Source organism: Schistocerca nitens, chromosome 6 (genome assembly GCF_023898315.1).
Source record: "Schistocerca nitens isolate TAMUIC-IGC-003100 chromosome 6, iqSchNite1.1, whole genome shotgun sequence".
In the NCBI taxonomy this organism is placed as follows: Eukaryota; Metazoa; Arthropoda; class Insecta; order Orthoptera; family Acrididae; genus Schistocerca; species Schistocerca nitens.
Window position 1 is genome coordinate 262,600,313 of NC_064619.1, and position 20,404 is coordinate 262,620,716.

General features: G+C 42.0%; 1 pseudogene; it reads right to left on the reverse strand.

Annotated features, from left to right (window-relative positions):
- Positions 1-1,867: 1,867 nt before the first annotated feature.
- On the reverse strand, positions 1,868-1,985 carry LOC126191856 (5S ribosomal RNA; annotated as a pseudogene).
- Positions 1,986-20,404: the final 18,419 nt, after the last annotated feature.

A 20,404-nucleotide genomic window follows, 5' to 3' on the forward strand; every position in this document is an offset into this window, starting at 1 on the left:
CGACGATTTATTATGGCAGGTTTGCGGCTGGGTCGAAAACTTGAAACGCATTACGTAGCATGTTTTCTATAATGGAGAATCAAGTACAGACACTGACATAATTTCCGATGAACCAGAGGGAAGTATAATAAGACCGTTCTTGTTTATGTTGTACGATTTCGTTTTATCCAAGTAAATTTTGGTACTATTGTCTTAGATCTACGAGAGTATTCTCGTAATAGCAAGTTCGGTCTAAAAGAAGTATCAACCAACTGCAAAGTTTCGAGATTATCTCTCAGTGTAGACGGTTGCGAAGTTACGCACTTGAGGTAAGGTAGTAGCGTGATATCCTTTGACTACAGTCGCATGTAGAGTCAGACATGCCAAACAAATACTCCGGAGAAACACTAAGTACGGAATGAAGTGAGGAGGCCACATACGCTCAGTTGTAGCCTAAACGGGTTTCATTTTTTAGCAGAATACAGGGAATCTGCGTTTGATCTACAAAAGAGACTGCTCACAAAGCTCTTGTTTTAGTCCAGTACTGCTCAAGTGCTCAGGAGCACATCAAGTCTCACTAACAGGGGCACTGAGGTTTTTAATGAAGGGCCTTGCGAGTGAGGACATGTGTCTTTAACTGGCGAGGGAAAAGTTGAAAATTTTCACACAAAAAAAAAGCTTTACTTGACTGCATCAAAACTGTTCATTAAAGTGGAAAACTATTTTTAAATCAAGTTAGTTGGAGTGGCTGCTTTTCGCAAAAGCTATACAAATAATTATGTGTAGACAAGACTTTTCTGAGGTGAAATGCAAATATTTATTACCAGAGACGCATTTTATTTAAAAAGTATCATCAGTCAGCGTTAGTTTACGTGCGCTGACGACCCTCGTGTTTCCTTTCTGGTTTAACACAGCTAAAGAACAATCACATTTGAACTTACTTGAACCTTATTGACCTATTCACGGTAACAAAATTTTTGTACTCTCTACATTGTGTAGCTGAAAAACTTTTCTAGATGATCTAGATATCAATTCACACCTTTAGCAGAACTGCTACAGTTCTTCAGATTTGATATCCGAAGCCTTAATAATTCTCGTGGTAAATGCGTTAATTAATGGTTACATTGTCAGTATAGTTAGTTAAAACATGGAGCATACATGGAAAGCATAGCGGAACAGAAAAACAGAGAATTTTATTGCTTTCCGTAGAATAGTCGGAGGACTGAAGTAGATGCGTCGGAGGCAAGAAATCACGGTCTAAGAACAACAGACTTTACATGCACTACCAGCCGCTGTTTTCTCGAGAGTTAAGACTAATAAGGCAACTTAAGATAATCATTATTTGTAGTGTATATAGGGTGAAATTAATAAAACATACAAACTACAGGGACAGGTTCCTGACTCGAAATAGAGGTAAATAGGGCCGATGAACATATGTCTGGAAAGGGATGGTGTGCATACAACGACAACAAATCATCCACGAACACAGTAAGAGCTGCATCGCATCCATGCCACAACAGATGTTCGAAGTGGCCTCCATGGGACTGCAGGTGATAGTGATAGTAGCGATTATCCTGCAGGATACACGTAATCGGACTTTGGATTACTCCATTTTGGCGGGCCACTTGCATGAAGCTTCGTCTAAGTATGCTATAGTACTAAACTAAAACTAAAAATAAACTCCTCCCGAACAGGCCATGAAGGCCCAACGTAACCGACCGACCGCCGTGTCATCCTCAGTTCACAGGCGTCACTAGAAGCGGATATGGAGGGGCATGTGGCCAGCACACCGCTCTCCCGGCCGTATGTCAGTTTCCGAGACCGGAGCCGCTATTTCTCAGTCAAGTAGCTCCTCAGTTTGCCTCACAAGGGCTGAGTGCACCCCGCTTGCCAACAGCGCTCGGCAGACCGTACGGTCACGCATCCAAGTGCTAGCCCAGGCCGACAGCGCTTAACTTCGGTGATCTGACGGGAACCGGTGTTACAGCTGCGGCAAGGCCGTTGGTATGCTATAGAACACGGTCCTCCTACCTGCAGGTTCGTCTGTCTGAAAGGACCCAAACGCACAAAAAGGCTTGAAATGTTGTGTGATGTGTTTGGCATCTGTGAGGGTGCTTGCTCTGGTACACCGCGCTGTCTCTCGACTGTTGTCATCTGCTTCGCCGCACACGAGCACACTCTGGACTTATTCCCGTCATGAATATCTGCTCTTATACCAGCACATTCTTCTGCTTACAGTACGCTGCGTCGATCACACAGCCTACAACACACAAGGAACACACGGTCAGAGGAACTTTGATTCGTTAGCGCCACCCACCGTGGCAACGATATATTTGTGGACACATATTCATGGACAAATTTTTCCTCCGTTTCAAGTCAGGAATCCTGAAATCTGTCGGTTTTATGTATGTTCACTGTATATATTCTGGAGTAATGTGTTTATGGTTGCGTCAGGTAGTTTTCAAGTAGTTAAGGAAGTTAGTTCTACAAGGCACAGCACCCACAATGTTTTTAATCAGTGTTCAATAGTTAATTTTACGGACTGAACTTACATGAAAGTGTGCTCATTTTATTTTCAGTAATATGTCCTGAATTTATACTTTCGATTCAGATGTTTTCTCAGCGTTGAAGATTTCCGATGCATTCTGATGCTGGTTAACGTAAGTCTCCGAAAGGCTTTTTAATTAGGCTCATTAATGTGGTGGTTCTTCCGTGTTAAATCATATTTATGCTCTACTGTAGTGCCCGCGTTTGACTCAGAGGATCTGGGCTCAGTTCCCGATTCTGCCAGGGAATTTTTCGTGGTGGAAAGACCGGAACAGAGTGCACTAGCCTGGTGATGCCAACTGAGAAGCTCCTTGAAGAAAAGTAGCGGCTCCAAGGTCTCGCAACGTCGGCAACTGCCGGAAGAGCAGTGTGATGACTCCAGCCAGCTCTCCGTGCTGCACCTACGCGATGCCCAATGGCAGAGGATGACACTGAAGCCGGTTGACATCATATGGTCTACAGGGCGTGTGTCGGAGTTTAGTTTTAATATCCCATAGGATTCCAGGCTATCCAATTACTGTCACACAGAAGCCTCCTCCTTTTTTAGAAGGGAACCGCCGCGACCAGTAGATGCAAACGGAGAACTCTGCAGCTGTGGCCGAAACGTCGGTTTTATTCGGTGACAGTTATTTTACATTATGACGCTGTACCATACCCAGAAAACTTTTATCTTAACTTACGATCCATTTGCATATCCTGACATTTCGCTCCAGCGAGTCTCCTTTACGGGGAGAAGCGGGCTTGCCGGAGAGCGGAGTCCGCCCACCTGTTTCCGAGTGCAGCCAGCAGAGGCGTCGCTGGCGAGGCGGCCGGGCCGCTGCACCTGCCGCCGGTGACCTTGCGCTCTCCATTCAGGGGACTGGCGTCTCCCGGGACGCTTTAAAGTTTAAAGGACCGGCCAGGGCCTCGCGGCGTACCTCAGGACGGTTTAGGAAGAGCAGCAGGCGCCTTCTCTTCGGTCCGCGATCCTAGCTCTACTCTCTGCACAACCAAAGTAGATTTTTACATTTGATGAACTTCGTGACTTCCTGGGCTACTTTGGTATCGTAGTAGTTACGAAGGCACTTTTTAACATTTATGTTAACGATATGCCAGCCCTCCTACACTGCCACCTGGCTTCATTACTCTCCTCCAGAGGCAAGTGGACGCGACAGTGACCTGAATAAGATTGTCCTCAATGCCACCAAAACTACGGTAGTCTACTTCACAAAACGGCACCCCATCCTCCGCCACAGTGTGACTATTGCAAGCGTCCAGACCCCATGGTCCCCTGATACCAAATATCTAGGTGTCCGGATGTACAAAAAACTGCTCTTCCATCGCCATGCGGAATATGTAACCCAAAATGGCCTCAAGCTGATAAAAATCACTGTACCCAATGTTCACCAACAGGGAACTGAACCTCGACACTAAGCTCCGGCTGTGTACGGGACCGTTTGTGGCGGCGCGGTTCCTTCCTTCCGTCCCTTTACGACGGACCTGCACCTACCTGTGAACATTGTCTCAGCAGATCATCAGTAGGGAAGCCGAGCGAAACCTACTGTACTTCGACGCGAACAAGGCTGCAATTAAAGTTACTAATCTACGTTTCGGGAGAAAGTTTTCACACGAAATGAAAAGTTGGAAATTTTGTCCTTAATTAATATATTCTGAAACTTTGGTGAACAAGTATCACTGCCAAGCCCGTGCTAGTCTTAACACAGTCACTCGCAATCCCTTTCACTCACGTTGGCAAGTTTATGGTGTTGCATTTCCCGAAAATGTAATAGCTAAAAAAATACGGATTGTTTTTGATTGAGAATGCTCGCCAAATATTAAGTCTGTCGGTACCAAATGCAGTCACAGTTTTTAGCCACCGACCTGCTCAATATGCCACGCGGAATTTATGTCTTTTCTCGTCAAAAAATTTACTTAAAAATTTCGAAATTTCCACAAACCCATTGGAATAATTATGCCGTCACTTTACAACACTTTCGATGTATGAAACATTGCTAGATCCGGCAACTTATCATTTCCATTGGAACTACTACTACACACGTCCGAACTGTTTCATGGCTAGGCTCCGACTCCTCTCTAGAATACTCTAAGTCTTCTCTACCAGCAGAGAAAGGCGCGCGAAGAATATTGCTTTACCATTGCTCAGTTTACTCAACAGCCAATAGCAAAACAACATTCTCCTGCGTCAGTCTGCGCTTTTCATCAATAACCAATCGCACAATAGTAAACCTAACGACTGCACTTTACACCGACGTAATTATCTAATATGCTGAAGTTTTGTTTATGCATGAAGCTATTTACTATTGTTATTTATACCTGAATTAACTTTTCCTGTTTAGTTTATGATAAACTTACTTTACAAATCTATTCTACAAAAATCCCCTTGTCCACATCCATACTTCTTCGAAATGTTCCCACACTAAATCCTACTACATAACTCGTTAAACAATTATCTTCATATTAACCTTAAACCACACTCACGCATCATTCATACTGCTAAAACACATTTATAACATTTTACATACGCAAAAAGACACAATAACACGTTATGAAAATACTAGAACAGTTTATGAAAAACATTGTATTACTTTAGTGCACCCTAGTGGGCACAATCGAAACTAAATCACAGTCCCCTATCCAATACTGTCCTTTATCGGCTGATACATTACGTGCGCGTCCAGTCTCGCGTCACCATCTGTCACTATCCAGCTCTGCGACACATCTCCCACTTAACCGCCTCCAAGGCAGGATCGGTATACGGCGCTACGCCTCGGGTTGTCTACCCTTCCCTCACCTATGGCTCCACTACATGGGCTACGATTAGTGCCTCCCGGATGCAGACCCTCTAGCGGCAGACCCTCTAGCGCCTGCAGAGGTGCTTCGGTGGAGCCTGCAAGCCCGTCCCTCATGAGGCTACCTACCCTCCAGGAGGAAACAGACGGCCACTCTCAAGACGACCACGCGAGAGAAGGCACGGCGACTCTATGTCAAAGTAGAAGCCCTACGCGACACGCTCACTGGCTTACAAAACACGGGCACCACGACTCCCCCGCACTGGCACCGACACCCTGTTCCTCTCAACATCCTTGAGGACTGCAAAGCCGACCATGATTAACGATAGCCCTATTACGGCCACTCATAAAGCGTTAGTGTTGACTTGACCACTCGATGCCTGTCGACCACCGTAAACCAGCAATGTTGATACGTAATATAGTTAGTAGTTATGTTACCTCTTGCCTGCAACCTGGACCTCCACCGTCGGAGAGCGGTACAGGACTTCAAGTCCCACCACCAGCCTCCGGTGATGTCTTTGGAATGGTATCATTGTCGAATGGAACAGTTTTACCATCCACCAAGACAGTAAGACCATGAGCCACCGGTGACGCTGTATTTCAATCTAAAAAAAAAAAAAGAAAAAAAAGAAAAAAACGACGAAAGCTCACTATTTGTAGTTATACATGAGGAAACGCAAAGTGTCACAAAAATTAGGGGCACTATATTACATTATTACACGATAAGAAATGGTCGTCCGACTTTTTTGCTCAGGAGCCAATTCTGACATTGTGGGGCTGGAACTCAGGCTGCACATGCACCGATCCTTCCCTGTTTTTCTTTGTCTTTTTTTAATTATCACTCTCCTGACCGTTTTGCTGCAACCCGCCGCGAATTCCTATCTTGCGCCAGCCTCTTCATCTCAGAGTAGGACTTGCATCGTACGTCCACAATTTTATGCTCGATGTATTCCAATTCCTGTCTTCCTCCACAGTTTCTATTCTTTACAGCTCCCTGCCTCTAGAACTCTGATGTTATTTCCTGATGTCCTACCAGATGACGTATCACCCCGCCCCTTTATCCCTTGTTTTCCATACAATTCATTCCTCGCCTTTTCTGCGGAGAACCTCATCATTCCTTACCTACCAGACCACCTAATTTTCAACATTCGTCTGCAGCACCGTATTTCAAATGCTTCGATTCTCTTCTGTTCCGGTTTTCCACAATCCATGTTTCACTACCATACAATGCCTACAGTTGATTCCAGCAGACCTCTTGGCTAGGAATGCACTCTATGTCAGTGGTAGTCTGCCTATTAGTCTGCCTATTACGTCTTCCTTGCTCCGTCCATCATGGGTTATTTTGCTGCCTAGGTAGCAGAATTTCTTAACTTCGTCTGTTTTGTGACCATCAGTCCTAATGTGAAGTCTCCTGTTGTTCTCATTTCTGCTACTTCTCATTACTTTCGTCTTTCTTCGATTTACTCTCAATCCATATTTTCTACTCACTTGGCTGTTCATTCAGTTCAACACGTTCTGTAATTCTTCTCCACTTGCACTGCAGACAGCAATGTCATCAGCGAAGCTTATCACTGAAATCTTTTCATCTTGAATTTTAATACCACTGCTGAACTGTTCTTTTACTTCCATCACTGCTTCTTCGATGTAAAGACTGAACAAAGGAGTGATGGAGTACATGCTTGTCTTACACTTTCTTTCATCCGAGCACTACATTCTTGGTCTTCCAGCCTAATTTTTCCCTCTTAGTTCTTATACATATCGTGTATCACCCGTCTTTCCCCATGGCTTACCCCTGTTTTTCTCAGAAATTCGAACATATTGCGTTATTTTACATTGCTGAACGCTTCTTAGAGTTCGACAAATCGTATGAACGTGTCTTGATTTTTCTTTAAACTCGCTTCCATTGTCAACCTTCCTACTGTACAACTACTACGTTTAAATTATGAATTTTAAAGAGTGATTAAGTGGATGACACCCACATCTATTAGATGTCAACGGTTCACAGTAGGATATAATACGTGATTCTACGAACAATACCTTCTGAAGAAGGCAGTTTTAAAACTGTCGAACCATGGTCAATGTATAACAATCCTACATTTGGCAACTGGTTGGCTATTATTTCCAATCCATTGACCGTCTTGCATGCACAGTTGCTGAAGCGCAGCCACTTTCAAAATCTTAAAATTCCTGAAATGGACTAGCCTGCCCAGGGTCCTGTCCTGAACCACATGCAACGCCTTTGGATGAATTTAAAAGTCACTTTCGCTCCCGATCCTAGCATTCTATATTATTTTCTTCTCCAGTTTGGTCCTTGATGAAGAATGGGCTGCCATGGCTCCACAGACATTGAAACCCCTCACTGAAAGTGTCCCCAGCAGATTTCAGTCGGGACTGTATGGAGGATAGTCGCTGACAGTGAACTCACGGCGTCTGATTGTCGCAGCTGCCACGATACTCGTGCGTGGTCTGGCATTTTCATGCTGAAGGAGAAGGTGCTCCATGTGCAGACGAACTCTTCGAATCCGTACTTTCAGTTTTGTGAGGGTCTCACAATACTTTGCACAGTTTATGATGGTGCCTTCAGACTTCAGTTCGAAATTCATCACACTTTGCACATCCCAGAACACTGTGAGCATGACTTTATATACCGATGGCATGGACTTGAACTTTTTCTGTGTCGGTGAACATTTATGGCTGAACTCCACTGATGACCCCTTGCTCTCCGGGTCAAAATGGTGAACGCAGCTTTCATCATCTGTCACAATGTTGTTAAGGAACCCATCATCGTCATGCTCAAAACCCAAAAGAAATTGTTGAAAGAGGACAAACGCTCAAAACGTAAAAGAAATTGTTGAGAGATGTGAAATGTCATCTGTTTCATATCAGGATTGAGCATTCGAGACATCCATCGTGCAAAGAGTTTTCTGTACCACAGTTTCTATACACGCTCTTGTGGTACGCCACACTTGCTAGCGAGCTGTGCCCGCGTTCTCCAATAATTTCTTCTGATGAATTCCTAAAGCCGAATCCGTCAAATATCGTCGGTTGCCGCATGCGGTCGCCCATTCCGAGCTCTATCACACACGTTGAGATTAAGACCACTGTTTCCACTGCTTCATCAAGAGCACGAACAACCTGTCTTCGCACATTACTGATACTGACAGAATCAGCACCACACACAGCTTTCATTCTTCTACGGATTTCTGATGGAGGAACGTTTTCTGCAGTTAGAAACTCGATTACGCTACCGCACGCTGTTACCCAAGCATCGACATCGTTACGTAACACAGCACTATGTTACATTCTACGGCTCGGAGCCCTCTAGCGGCAGAGTGCAGAGGTAAATACACTGTTTAACACAGAAGAAATGGCGGACATGCTAGGTTGAAAGAGTACACTGAATTCCTCTTCGAGGGGGGAAGACTCGCTGATGGCTTGATAGAAGAAGAAACTGGAGTCGGTAAGGAAGATGTAGGGGATCCCGTATTAGAGTCAGAAGACTCTCGAAGGCATGAGATTAAATAAACTACAAGGGATAGATAACATTTCATCTTAATTTCTAAAACAATTGGGGGGGGGGGCGGAAACTAAACGACTACTCAAGTAGATGTGTAGAATCTATGAAACTGGCGGTGTGCCAACATATTTTCAGAATATTACCATCCACATAGTTCTGAATCTGGAAAGGGCAGATGGGTGCGAAAGCTGTCGCAAAATCAGTTCAACATCCCATACACTCAAGCTGTTGCCAATAACGTACAGAAGAATGAAAAAGATAGTTAAGGATCTGTTAGATAACAATCATTTTGGCTTCACAGACGGTGATTCCACCGGTGAGCGGTTCTGTCTTTGCGGTTGACAATGAAAGTAGCATTAAAGAAAATCGAGTACCCGTTTTGAAAAATCCTTCGACAATTTGAAATGGTGCAAGACGCTCGAAATTCTGAGATAAACAGGAGTAGACTTCAGGGAAAGGCGCGTGATGTACAATGTATACAAAAACGAAGAGAGGACAATGAGATTGGAAGACCAGCAACGAAGTGCTCGTATTAAAAAGGGTGCAAAGAAAGGGGTGCAGATTCCGCCTCTACGTTTCAATCTGTTACTGAAGAAGCTATGACAGAAATAAAAATAAGCTTCAAGAGAGGGAATAAAATTCAGGTTGAAGGGATATCTACGATAAGATTTGCTGATGACATTGCAATTCTCAGTGAAAGTGGAGAAGAAGTACAGGATCTGTTGAACCGAATCAACGGTAGAAGGGTTCAAATGGCTCTGAGCTCTATGGAACTTAACATCTGAGGTCATCAGTCCCCCACAACTTAAAATTACTTAACCCTAACTACAATAACGACATCACACACATCCATGCCCGAGGCAGGATTCGAACCTGCGACCGTAGCGGTCGCGCGGTTACAGGCTGAAGCGCCTAGAACCACTCCGCCACACCGGCCGGCTCCTTTCCTTCCTCCAGTACGTATTCACCTACTATTTTTCCTTTCTTTTAACACTATCGAATTCCAGACTACAATGACTATTAAAATTTCGTCTCCCTTAATTATCTCAATTATTTCTTTTATCTTCAATGTCTTCATCATCTGCGGAGTTAGTTAGCATATAACCTTGTACAACTGTGGTAGATGTGGGTTTCGTGTCTATCTTGGCTACAACAATGGGTTCACTATGCTGTTCATAGTAGCTTATCCGCGTTCCTATTTTTTTATTCGTTATGAAACCTAGTCTTGAATTACACCTATTTCATTTTGTGTTTATAAACCTGTATTCACCAGACCAGAAGTCCTGCTCCTCGTGCCATCGAACTTCACTAACTTTAACCTATCCATTTTCATTTTTAAATTTTCTGACCTATCTGCCCGGTTAAGGGTTCCGACATTCCACTCTCCGATCCGTAGAATAACAGTTTTGTTTCTCCTAATAACGACATCCTCCTGAGTAGTCACCGACGGGAGATCCAAATGGGTGACTATTTTACCCCCAGAATGTTTTATCTAAGAGGACGCCAACATCATTTACAGTAAAACTGCATGCCTCGGAAAAAATTACGACTGTAGTTTCCTCTTACTCTCAGCCGTTCGCAGTACCAGCACAGCAAGGCCATCTTGATTGATGTTACAAGGCCAGTTCAGTCAATTATCCAGACTCTTGCCCCTGCAACTATTGAAAAGGCTGCTGCCCCTCTTCAGAAACCAAATGTTTGTCTGGCCTCTCAACAATAACCCTCCGCTGTGGCTGCACCTACAGCACAGCTATCTGCATCGCTGAGGCATGGAAGGCTCCCCCCCCCCCCCCCCACCACCACCACCTCCCCACCACTAACAGCAAGGTCCATGGTTAAAGGGGGGACTTAGTGGTAGAAAAAAAAAGTATTTGTGCATTTTTGGAAACTTAACTTCAGTGGTGAAATTTCCAAAATTGCTGAAACACTTTTTTTCAAAATTTCTGACTAATTTTCGTAATTCTTGTTTCAAAATTGGCATAACATCTACATATTTTAAAAAAGAATTTCATCCCCATACTTCTCCCACTTCATAGTGGAATTTCGGTTTGGGCTGGGTGATGATGAGTCATTGAATCAGTCTGGCCCTATTTCACCCACATAAGGGTTTAATTTCCAGAAACAATAAAACACGTATTTTTTTCTCATTTATAACCGAGAATCCAAATATTAAGTTTCAAAAATTGAGCTTAAAAATGCTTTCAGAATGAAATATTATATAAAACATTTCACCCCCTATTTCACCTCATTAAGTGTTGGATTTCCAACAAAAATCCAATGAGTATTTTTTTTTTATCTAAGAGACAAGGCAAATACAAATGTTCATATAAGTAGCTTTACAAATACTTCAGTAATTCTTTAATAATAATTTATTTTCAGAAAAGCTGTCATCCTCTATTTCACTCTCGTAGACGTTAAATTTCTATAAATGCTGAGACACGTCCATCTTCATTCCTGATCGAGAAACACAATACCAATTTTCATAGGTGTAGTTTCAAAATTGCCTTAATAACGACATTTTTTAAAAAATAAAACCGTTGTCCCCTGTTTCACCCCTCATGCGTGGAACTTCGAAAAATACCTTCTCAAACGACGCCTATAGTATACGAACAACACCATCGTCAAATTTCAGGTGCCTGTCCGTAGTGGTCTGGGCTGGCATGCGATGAGTCAGTGCCTTTTACATATAGAGATTTCACACTCTTGGCAAGCTCTATGGACCCTAAAAATTTAATATTTCCACATCTAAATTATCTGTATTACTTACACGATACATGCAGCTCGCATATTGGCACTCCTTTAATAATAAACCACATAACGCATAACCTGTAACCCATTAACCCATAACCATCAATTCATAACCTTTAACCCATAACCATTATGCATTATGGGACAGCCGTCAAGCGTTACTCGTCTTCCGTTAGACATGAGGCACTAAGCGTTAGATGTTCGGCATTAGGTATCAGGCACTATGTACTAAGGATTACTCATTAGGCGCTAGGTGTATCTTATGAGTCATTGGTTATAGGGTATGCGTTATGGGATACATTTTATGGGATAGTGGGTTTATTGATTAAGTAGTGCCAATAAGCGAGCTGTGTGTATTTTAATAATTAATACTGACAATTTGCATGGGCAAATATATAATTTGTGAGTCCATAGAACTTGGAAAGTTTCTTTAATCTTTTGCAAAATATGACTCAAATGGTTCAAATGGCTCTGAGCACTATGGGACTTAACGTCTGAGGGCATCAGTCCCAGTTTTCAAATTTACTGCATTTATCTCTAGATGAAGTCATACGTGCACATTTCAGGTTGAAAGCTCATTGAGCGTACCCTGCATTTTGGCAACCCACACCTTCATAGTCAAGTAGACGTAATCTTGGATTGTGATACAGTTAGTATCGCATACTTCAATACCTGATTTAATTGCCGTTTTGCCAGGATTACTATAGCCACACTACTGTTCACTAACGCGGTACGACTGCTTGTTCCGTAATAACGAGAGCAGTATCGATTCTTTTCTGTTGCTGCATGTACAGCGTGCTCCAGCTCATGTAATGACAAGAATCACGTTTTGTAAATGAATTACGGCACTTTTAAGAGGTTCGTTGTGTTAACTACGTCCAACTATTGCAGCAGAATACGTTACAGTATTAATGGGCTGATGAGTGCTGTAGGTTAATGGAATATTTAAGTCAATCTTTTACGGGATCCATAATGTCATTTCCTCAAAATTTGGAGCAGTTCATAATGGTCATGTTACTAATCTGTTGTCCACCCCCGGTAGCTGATTGGTCAGCGCGACAGAGTGTTAATCCTAAGGGGCTGGGTTCGATTCCCCGTTTGGTCGGAGATTTTCTCCTCTTAGGGACTGGGTGTTGTGTTGTCCTAAGCATTATCATTTCACACCCATCGACGTGAAAGGCGCCGAAGTGGCGTCGAATCTAAAGACTTGCACCCAGCGAACGGTCTACCCGACGGGAGGGCCTAGTCACACAACATTTGTTTTACTAACCTGTTTCGTCAGTTATCGTTAGTATCAACTCTCTTACCAAAATCAAATGTATATTTCTTAAAGATGCAACACCATTAAGACTTCAGTCTACCCTATAAGAACTTTATGTTACGTCAGTAGGGTAGAAGTTATTGGCGTTGTTCGTATACCATCAGTCTGGCCTGGCAAAATGTAGTGTATACAATGTATACAAGAAAGGAAGCTGCTGTAGTTGAAGTTACTTAAATGTGTATGGTCTGAGTCTTTTTATGTCTTAATTGGTAGTCTCTCTCCAGAAAGAAGTAAATTATTTACAGTGCCATAAGCGTGGAATCTTTACACTATTAAGACTCGTATTTTCATCTCTTTGTGTCACTATGAAATTATAAGTAGTCACTTTTCGTGATTACGTTGTTACTCATCTACTGTATGTATCCTGCCCCAAGCTGAGTAAGTTCAGATTGGTTGTCATTGTTAAAATATTGGAACATGACTCTTTGATAACATTAAAACTGTTTCTTCAAAAGTATGAAGTACTCACTGGTGTATCGACTTTCACGAATACACCGGTAGAAAACGAAAATATGACAGCCGAAGGTCTGACTCAATTATTTCAAAGGTTTCGACGTATAACTACGTCATTTAACACCTATTCCGTACATCTTTCAGAGGGCTTAAGCTTCGTATTTAGAAGATTATAATATACCTGAATAAAATTACCACCAAGTTCAGAAATTCATTTATTTGTATGACTTATGTTTAAGTCTGCATATGAGCTAGAACAATTATTGATGACTTTTATTTTAACTGGAGCCACAGTCATGGTAAATTTTTGATTGATTCTGCTGCCACATAACTTAAATAACTTTTATTTTATTCTTATACAATTCCAATTTCGGCCTTAGGCCATAATGAAGTACATTAATTTATTTACATGTCAAAAGACATCAGACTAGTATGAAATATAAATTTTGGTCAGAAACGCATATCTGGTCATTTAGTCCAGATCTGTCATTAGTAAAAGTGAGAACATCTCTAACACGCCAAGATGCAAAATTTCATTTCTGGGTCCTATAGCACAGCCTTTATGTGAATCTGCTAGTCAATAAACAGTTACGCGCCACACCATTGTGAATATGACCTGAGGCTAAAATCTGGGTTGTTTGAGAATAAAATACAAAATATTGCAGTCAAATAGCAGCAGAATAATTTAAAAAATACGACAGTTATGTTTATACAAATAACTGGAACAATATTTGCCACTCAAGATGTTTTGTTTCTAACGTTCCACTAGCTAGTTCGTCGGCACCGCGTGAAATTCTCAAACTGGATGATATTTACGGATAGTAATGGAAGAAACGTCCATGCGCCGTTATGGCTTTGCTTCAGTACAAACAGCCCTGTTTTCATGGGCTACACGAATACCGCTATGAAGAGCAGGTATTAACCCGAATACCAAGAGCTGAGATCAGGCGCGCAAAGTTTGCATACTAATCCGAAAAAGTTATCAGGTTTCTCCTTCTCAGATTACCGCTAACAGCCTTGGATTAAGCTGTCAGCGAATTCTCAGAACCTCGCTTGGGTAGCTAACAGTTTCTTGCTGAATCTGTTTCAGTTCTCCTCTGAACCTTTGTAGCAAGTTCTGAACGAAGAGTACGTCATTTTCGGTGCACATTTCTTTCAGTGAAAAATTTCTCTGCGAACTGACATTAAGTTTCTTCCATTGTAAGGAAGTGTTTTGCTTGTTCTTCAACTGCACACATCTTTCTTTGCCTCTTTGATCATCATCTTAGTTCGGAGTTATTTGATATCACAAATGGATAAAGGTTTCGTTGAAACTTACCCATGCAGTGTTGTCTTCATCTTTATGCAGCCATGCTGCTCTAGGATATTTTTTAAAATATCATTTTTTTTTTAAATATCATCTACTGTGCACTCCGTGGTCACCAAAGGAAAATATAATCTTTGACGACATTCCACTCAAGCGAGGTGCCGAACTGTTGGTGCATCTCTACCGTCTGGAGAGCCCTGTGTTTTAATATAGCGGAACTACTAGTCGATGGATTATGTTTCTGTTGTTGTTATTGTTGTTGTTGCTGTTGCTGTTGTAATTTGGGTTTCGAACGCAGACACTCCAGGTTATTAACACCACCAAATATTTAAAAAACTAGTAAAATTTTTCTTATCAAATCAGCACTAGCCTAAATAGCAGAAAATAATTTTCAATGAAAGGTATAAAATACGGTGGAAGTCTTAAAACTGGATCAGGTTGACGAATGTTAAAATAAGGAAACAGCCAGCCCTCTGACAAATGTTAAAACCTGTAGATACATTTGTGCTTATCGTACAAACATAGCCACACGGCATTTCCATTTCCATTTGTGTGAGGTTCTTGTTCGTCCTTCGTTTCGTTAATAATTATTCCTCGTCCTGTCAGTGACTGATTGTTTCGTCATTAGTATTATTTGATAATATTTTGGGGGAGTTCATTACGAACAAGGGACTGATGTATCACTATTAGTTTATTATATCTTTTCTCTAAATATATTATTGAATAACACTATGAGATTCGAATAAGACTTCAACTTTCACGAAGGTTTCAATCTCGGATGACATTCCCTACCTGCGAATTACAGTTCATTATTCTACCGACAAGTGACCGTAAAATCCAGTACGTTACTTGGCTTTGTTTCGAATACTTTCGACCGAGTGTTCGTGACCGTCCATATCTGAGGACTCCACATTAACTACTGCACAGTGTTGCCAACTCATCTTCGACATTGTGCCTAAACGACAAGTGAAACGTCACTACGTTCGTCTTGAAAGTCCTTACGGACTCTAAAAATTATAGACTGAGCACAGGAAAAGGCTAACCACGTATTGAGTGGATGTTCTTCCTTTACTAACAATTTTTTTACACTGAACGGTTACTGTTTCCAAATAAAATATTCACAATGTCTTTTGGGTAGCTTATACACCATTTTGTGCTTCCCGCTGAATGCACCAACAGACGCAGCGAAATATTCTTTCTTTTGAAAATGACTCACTGTTTCCTGCTACTCTCCGCTGGAGGAGTCTGAAAAGAAAAAGCCTCTTTTAGTTTTTATTACTAATATTTTACAATTTTGTTATCTGTTCCGTTTATCTTAGGTTGTCTGCTACCGATTACTTGGGGAGGTGCACGGATGCGGGTAGGGGTGTGGCGCGGAAGAGATGTTCCGTATTACACACAAAAAAAAGAAAAGAAAATTAGTTTGAAGATGTAAACTTTTATTTCTTCAAACGACTAGTTTTGAGGTTTCACAAAGTTCCAATATCCAGATTGTTATAAATTGAAACCCCGAAACACATATTTCAAGAAATGTTAATTGGCAGCTGAAAGCTGACCCTTTTTTGTGTAATGTTAAAACAAAACAGATGCAGGGTAAGCGCTGAAACCAGTACCACTGGCAAGATTCTCAAGTTGTTCCGCATTTATAACAACTTACGCAGCTTGTGAGTCTTAACGAACAGTTTCTGTGATTGAAATAATGCACAGAAATTTCAATCTTCCAGAAAAGTGCGTTACGGAGACGTTAACGCGCATCTGTGTTGGCCTCTTAGTTTCATTACTTGAGGTAAATAAGAACGCAACAACAGCTGCTTTATGTACGCTGTTTTATTTTTTCACGTCACCAGTGCCCATCTTACGCACTCCGTTAACGTACAGTTTCTGGTGAAACAGAAAGAAGTTGTTGAAAGGCATGATGTTAGGAGAAACTACGCTAACAGATAGTAAAATTGCTGTTTAGTAAAACACAACCGGTTTCGCAGCGTACAGCCGCATCATCAGGTGCAACCTACGCGGTAAAATGCAACGTACAACGTCACTACATTTTTTGGATATTAAAATTAATACACGAATGCAGATGTAGGTATAACTACGACAAGCACCTCAGATGGGCAGAAAATAGTGTCCTCACATAAATACAGACTTGCCTCTTTCCGTTGCGTAAGTTTCGAAACACGCATCCACAGTATGAGGAATGTACACTAGTGCAGTCACTATATGTGACAAACCTTCTCCACCTCTTTGCAATGCAACACGAGGCGAGTGGTAAAGCTCACTCCTAGTCAAAATTTGCTATTCAGAGAGCATCGTCAATAATGTGGCGAGCCTAAAGTGAAGAGGATGTGGTCCATTCTTTAAAATTTGCCTGCATCAGTGGGATGGCAGGGCAGCTCGGTGTAGGGCAAAATAAAAGCGGTCAGCACGAACGACAAAACCTATTGACATACATCTTACTCCGTCCTGTGTTCTAAGCGAGAAGCTGTTGGTAGAGACATACATAAAACGCTAGCCTGATAGGCTACTGAGTCTGCGCTATCACTGTAGTCTGCTGTTAGCCGTGCCTAAACATGGCTGTAACGCTCGTTTTGTTTTTGATGCTAGAGCGATTAACCATAATAACTTACAGTTGAAGAGTTAACAGCTGCGTATTAATACAGAATACACTTCAACACGGAATTGACAATCACATCAGACACGCTCTCCGGCAAAACTGGACTCTAAGCACTCAGTGCACTTATAGCTCCAGTGATACAGACTATCATCAAGGCAGATGATGACAAGCTACTGAAATTTGAATGAAAAATCTTGAGGTTGACCCACGCCCGGGTTCCCGGGTTCGATTCCCGGCGGGGTCAGGGATTTTCTCTGCCTCGTGATGGCTGGGTGTTGTGTGATGTCCTTAGGTTAGTTAGGTTTAAGTAGTTCTAAGTTCTAGGGGACTGATGACCATAGATGTTAAGTCCCATAGTGCTCAGAGCCATTTGAACCATCTTGAGGTTGATGGACCTTGCCGCTGGTGGGGAGGCTTGCGTGCCTCAGCTATACAGATGGCCGTACCGTAGGTGCAACCACAACGGAGGGGTATCTGTTGAGAGGCCAGACAAACATGTGGTTCCTGAAGAGGGGCAGCAGCCTTTTCAGTAGTTACAGGGGCAACAGTCTGGATGATTGACTGATCTGGCCTTGTAACATTAACCAAAACGGCCTTGCTGTGCTGGTACTGCGAACGGCTGAAAGCAAGGGGAAACTACAGCCGTAATTTTTCCCGAGGACATGCAGCTTTACTGTATGATTAAATGATGATGGCGTCCTCTTGGGTAAAATACTCCGGAGGTAAAATAGTCCCCCATTCGGATCTCCGGGCGGGGACTACAGAAGAGGACGTCGTTATCAGGAGAAAGAAAACTGGCATTCTACGGATCGGAGCGTGGAATGTCAGATCCCTTAATCGGGCAGGTAGGTTAGAAAATTTAAAAAGGGAAATGGATAGGTTAAAGTTAGATATAGTGGGAATTAGTGAAGTTCGGTGGCAGGAGGAACAAGACTTTTGGTCAGGTGATTACAGGGTTATAAATACAAAATCAAATAGGGGTAATGCAGGAGTAGGTTTAATAATGAATAAAAAAATAGGAGTGCGGGTTAGCTCCTACAAACAGCATAGTGAACGCATTATTGTGGCCAAGATAGACACAAAGCCCATGCCTACTACAGTAGTACAAGTTTATATGCCAACTAGCTCTGCAGATGATGAAGAAATTGATGAAATGTATGACGAGATAAAAGAAATTATTCAGGTAGTGAAGGGAGACGAAAATTTAATAGTCATGGGTGACTGGAATTCGTCAGTAGGAAAAGGGAGAGAAGGAAACATAGTAGGTGAATATGGATTGGGAGGAAGAAATGAAAGAGGAAGCCGCCTTGTAGAATTTTGCACAGAGCATAACTTAATCATAGCTAACACTTGATTCAAGAATCATGAAAGAAAGTTGTATACATGGAAGAACCCTGGGGATACTAATAGGTATCAGATAGATTATATAATGGTAAGACAGAGATTTAGGAACCAGGTTTTAAATTGTAAGGCATTTCCAGGGGAAGATGTGGATTCTGACCACAATCTATTGGTTATGAACTGCAGATTGAAACTGAAGAAACTGCAAAAAGGTGGGAATTTAAGGAGATGGGACCTGGATAAACTGAAAGAACCAGAGGTTGTAGAGAGTTTCAGGGAGAGCATAAGGGAACAATTGACAGGAATGGGGGAAAGAAATACAGTAGAAGAAGAATGGGTAGCTCTGAGGGATGATGTAGTGAAGGCAGCAGAGGATCATGTAGGTAAAAAGACGAGGGATAATAGAAATCCTTGGGTAACAGAAGAAATATTTAATTGATGAAAGGAGAAAATATAAAAATGCAGTAAATGAAGCAGGCAAAAAGGAATACAAACGTCTCAAAAATGTGATCGACAGAAAGTGCAAAATGGCTAAGCAGGGATGGCTAGAGGACAAATGTAAGGATGTAGAGGCTTGTCTCACTAGGGGTAAGATAGATACTGCCTACAGGAAAATTAAAGAGACCTTTGGAGAGAAGAGAACCACTTGTATGAATATCAAGAGCTCAGATGGAAACCCAGTTCTAAGCAAAGAAGGGAAGGCAGAAAGGTGGAAGGAGTATATAGAGGGTTTATACAAGGGCGATGTGCTTGAGGACAATATTATGGAAATGGAAGAGGATGTAGATGAAGACGAAATGGGAGATACGATACTGCGTGAAGAGTTTGACAGAGCACTGAAAGACCTGAGTCGAAACAAGGCACCGGGAGTTGACAACATTCCATTAGAACTACTGATGGCCTTGGGAGAGCCAGTCATGACAAAACTCTACCGTCTGGTGAGCAAGATGTATGAGACAGGCGAAATACCCTCAGACTTCAAGAAGAATATAATAATTCCAATCCCAAAGAAAGCAGGTGTTGACAGATGTGAAAATTACCGAACTATCAGTTTAATAAGTCACAGCTGCAAAATACTAACGCGAATTCTTTACAGACGAATGGAAAAACTGGTAGAAGCGGACCTCGGGGAAGATCAGTTTGGATTCCGTAGAAATGTTGGAACACGTGAGGCAATACTAACCTTACGACTTATCTTAGAAGAAACATTAAGGAAAGGCAAACCTACGTTTCTAGCATTTGTAGACTTAGGGAAAGCTTTTGACAACGTTAACCGGAAAACTCTCTAACAAATTCTGAAGGTGGCAGGGGTAAAATACAGGGAGCGAAAGGCTATTTACAATTTGTACAGAAACCAGATGGCAGTTATAAGAGTCGAGGGGCATGAAAGGGAAGCAGTGGTTGGGAAAGGAGTGAGACAGGGTTGTAACCTCTCCCCGATGTTATTCAATCTGTATATTGAGCAAGCAGTAAAGGAAACAAAAGAAAAATTCGGAGTAGGTATTAAAATTCATGGAGAAGAAGTAAAAACTTTGAGGTTCGCCGATGACATTGTAATTCTGTCAGAGACAGCAAAGGACTTGGAAGAGCAGTTGAACGGAATGGACAGTGTCTTGAAAGGAGGATATAAGATGAACATCAACAAAAGCAAAACGAGGATAATGGAATGTAGTCAAATTAAATCGGGTGATGTTGAGGGGATTAGATTAGGAAATGAGACACTTAAAGTAGTAAAGGAGGTTTGCTATTTAGGGAGTAAAATAACTGATGATGGTCGAAGTAGAGAGGATAT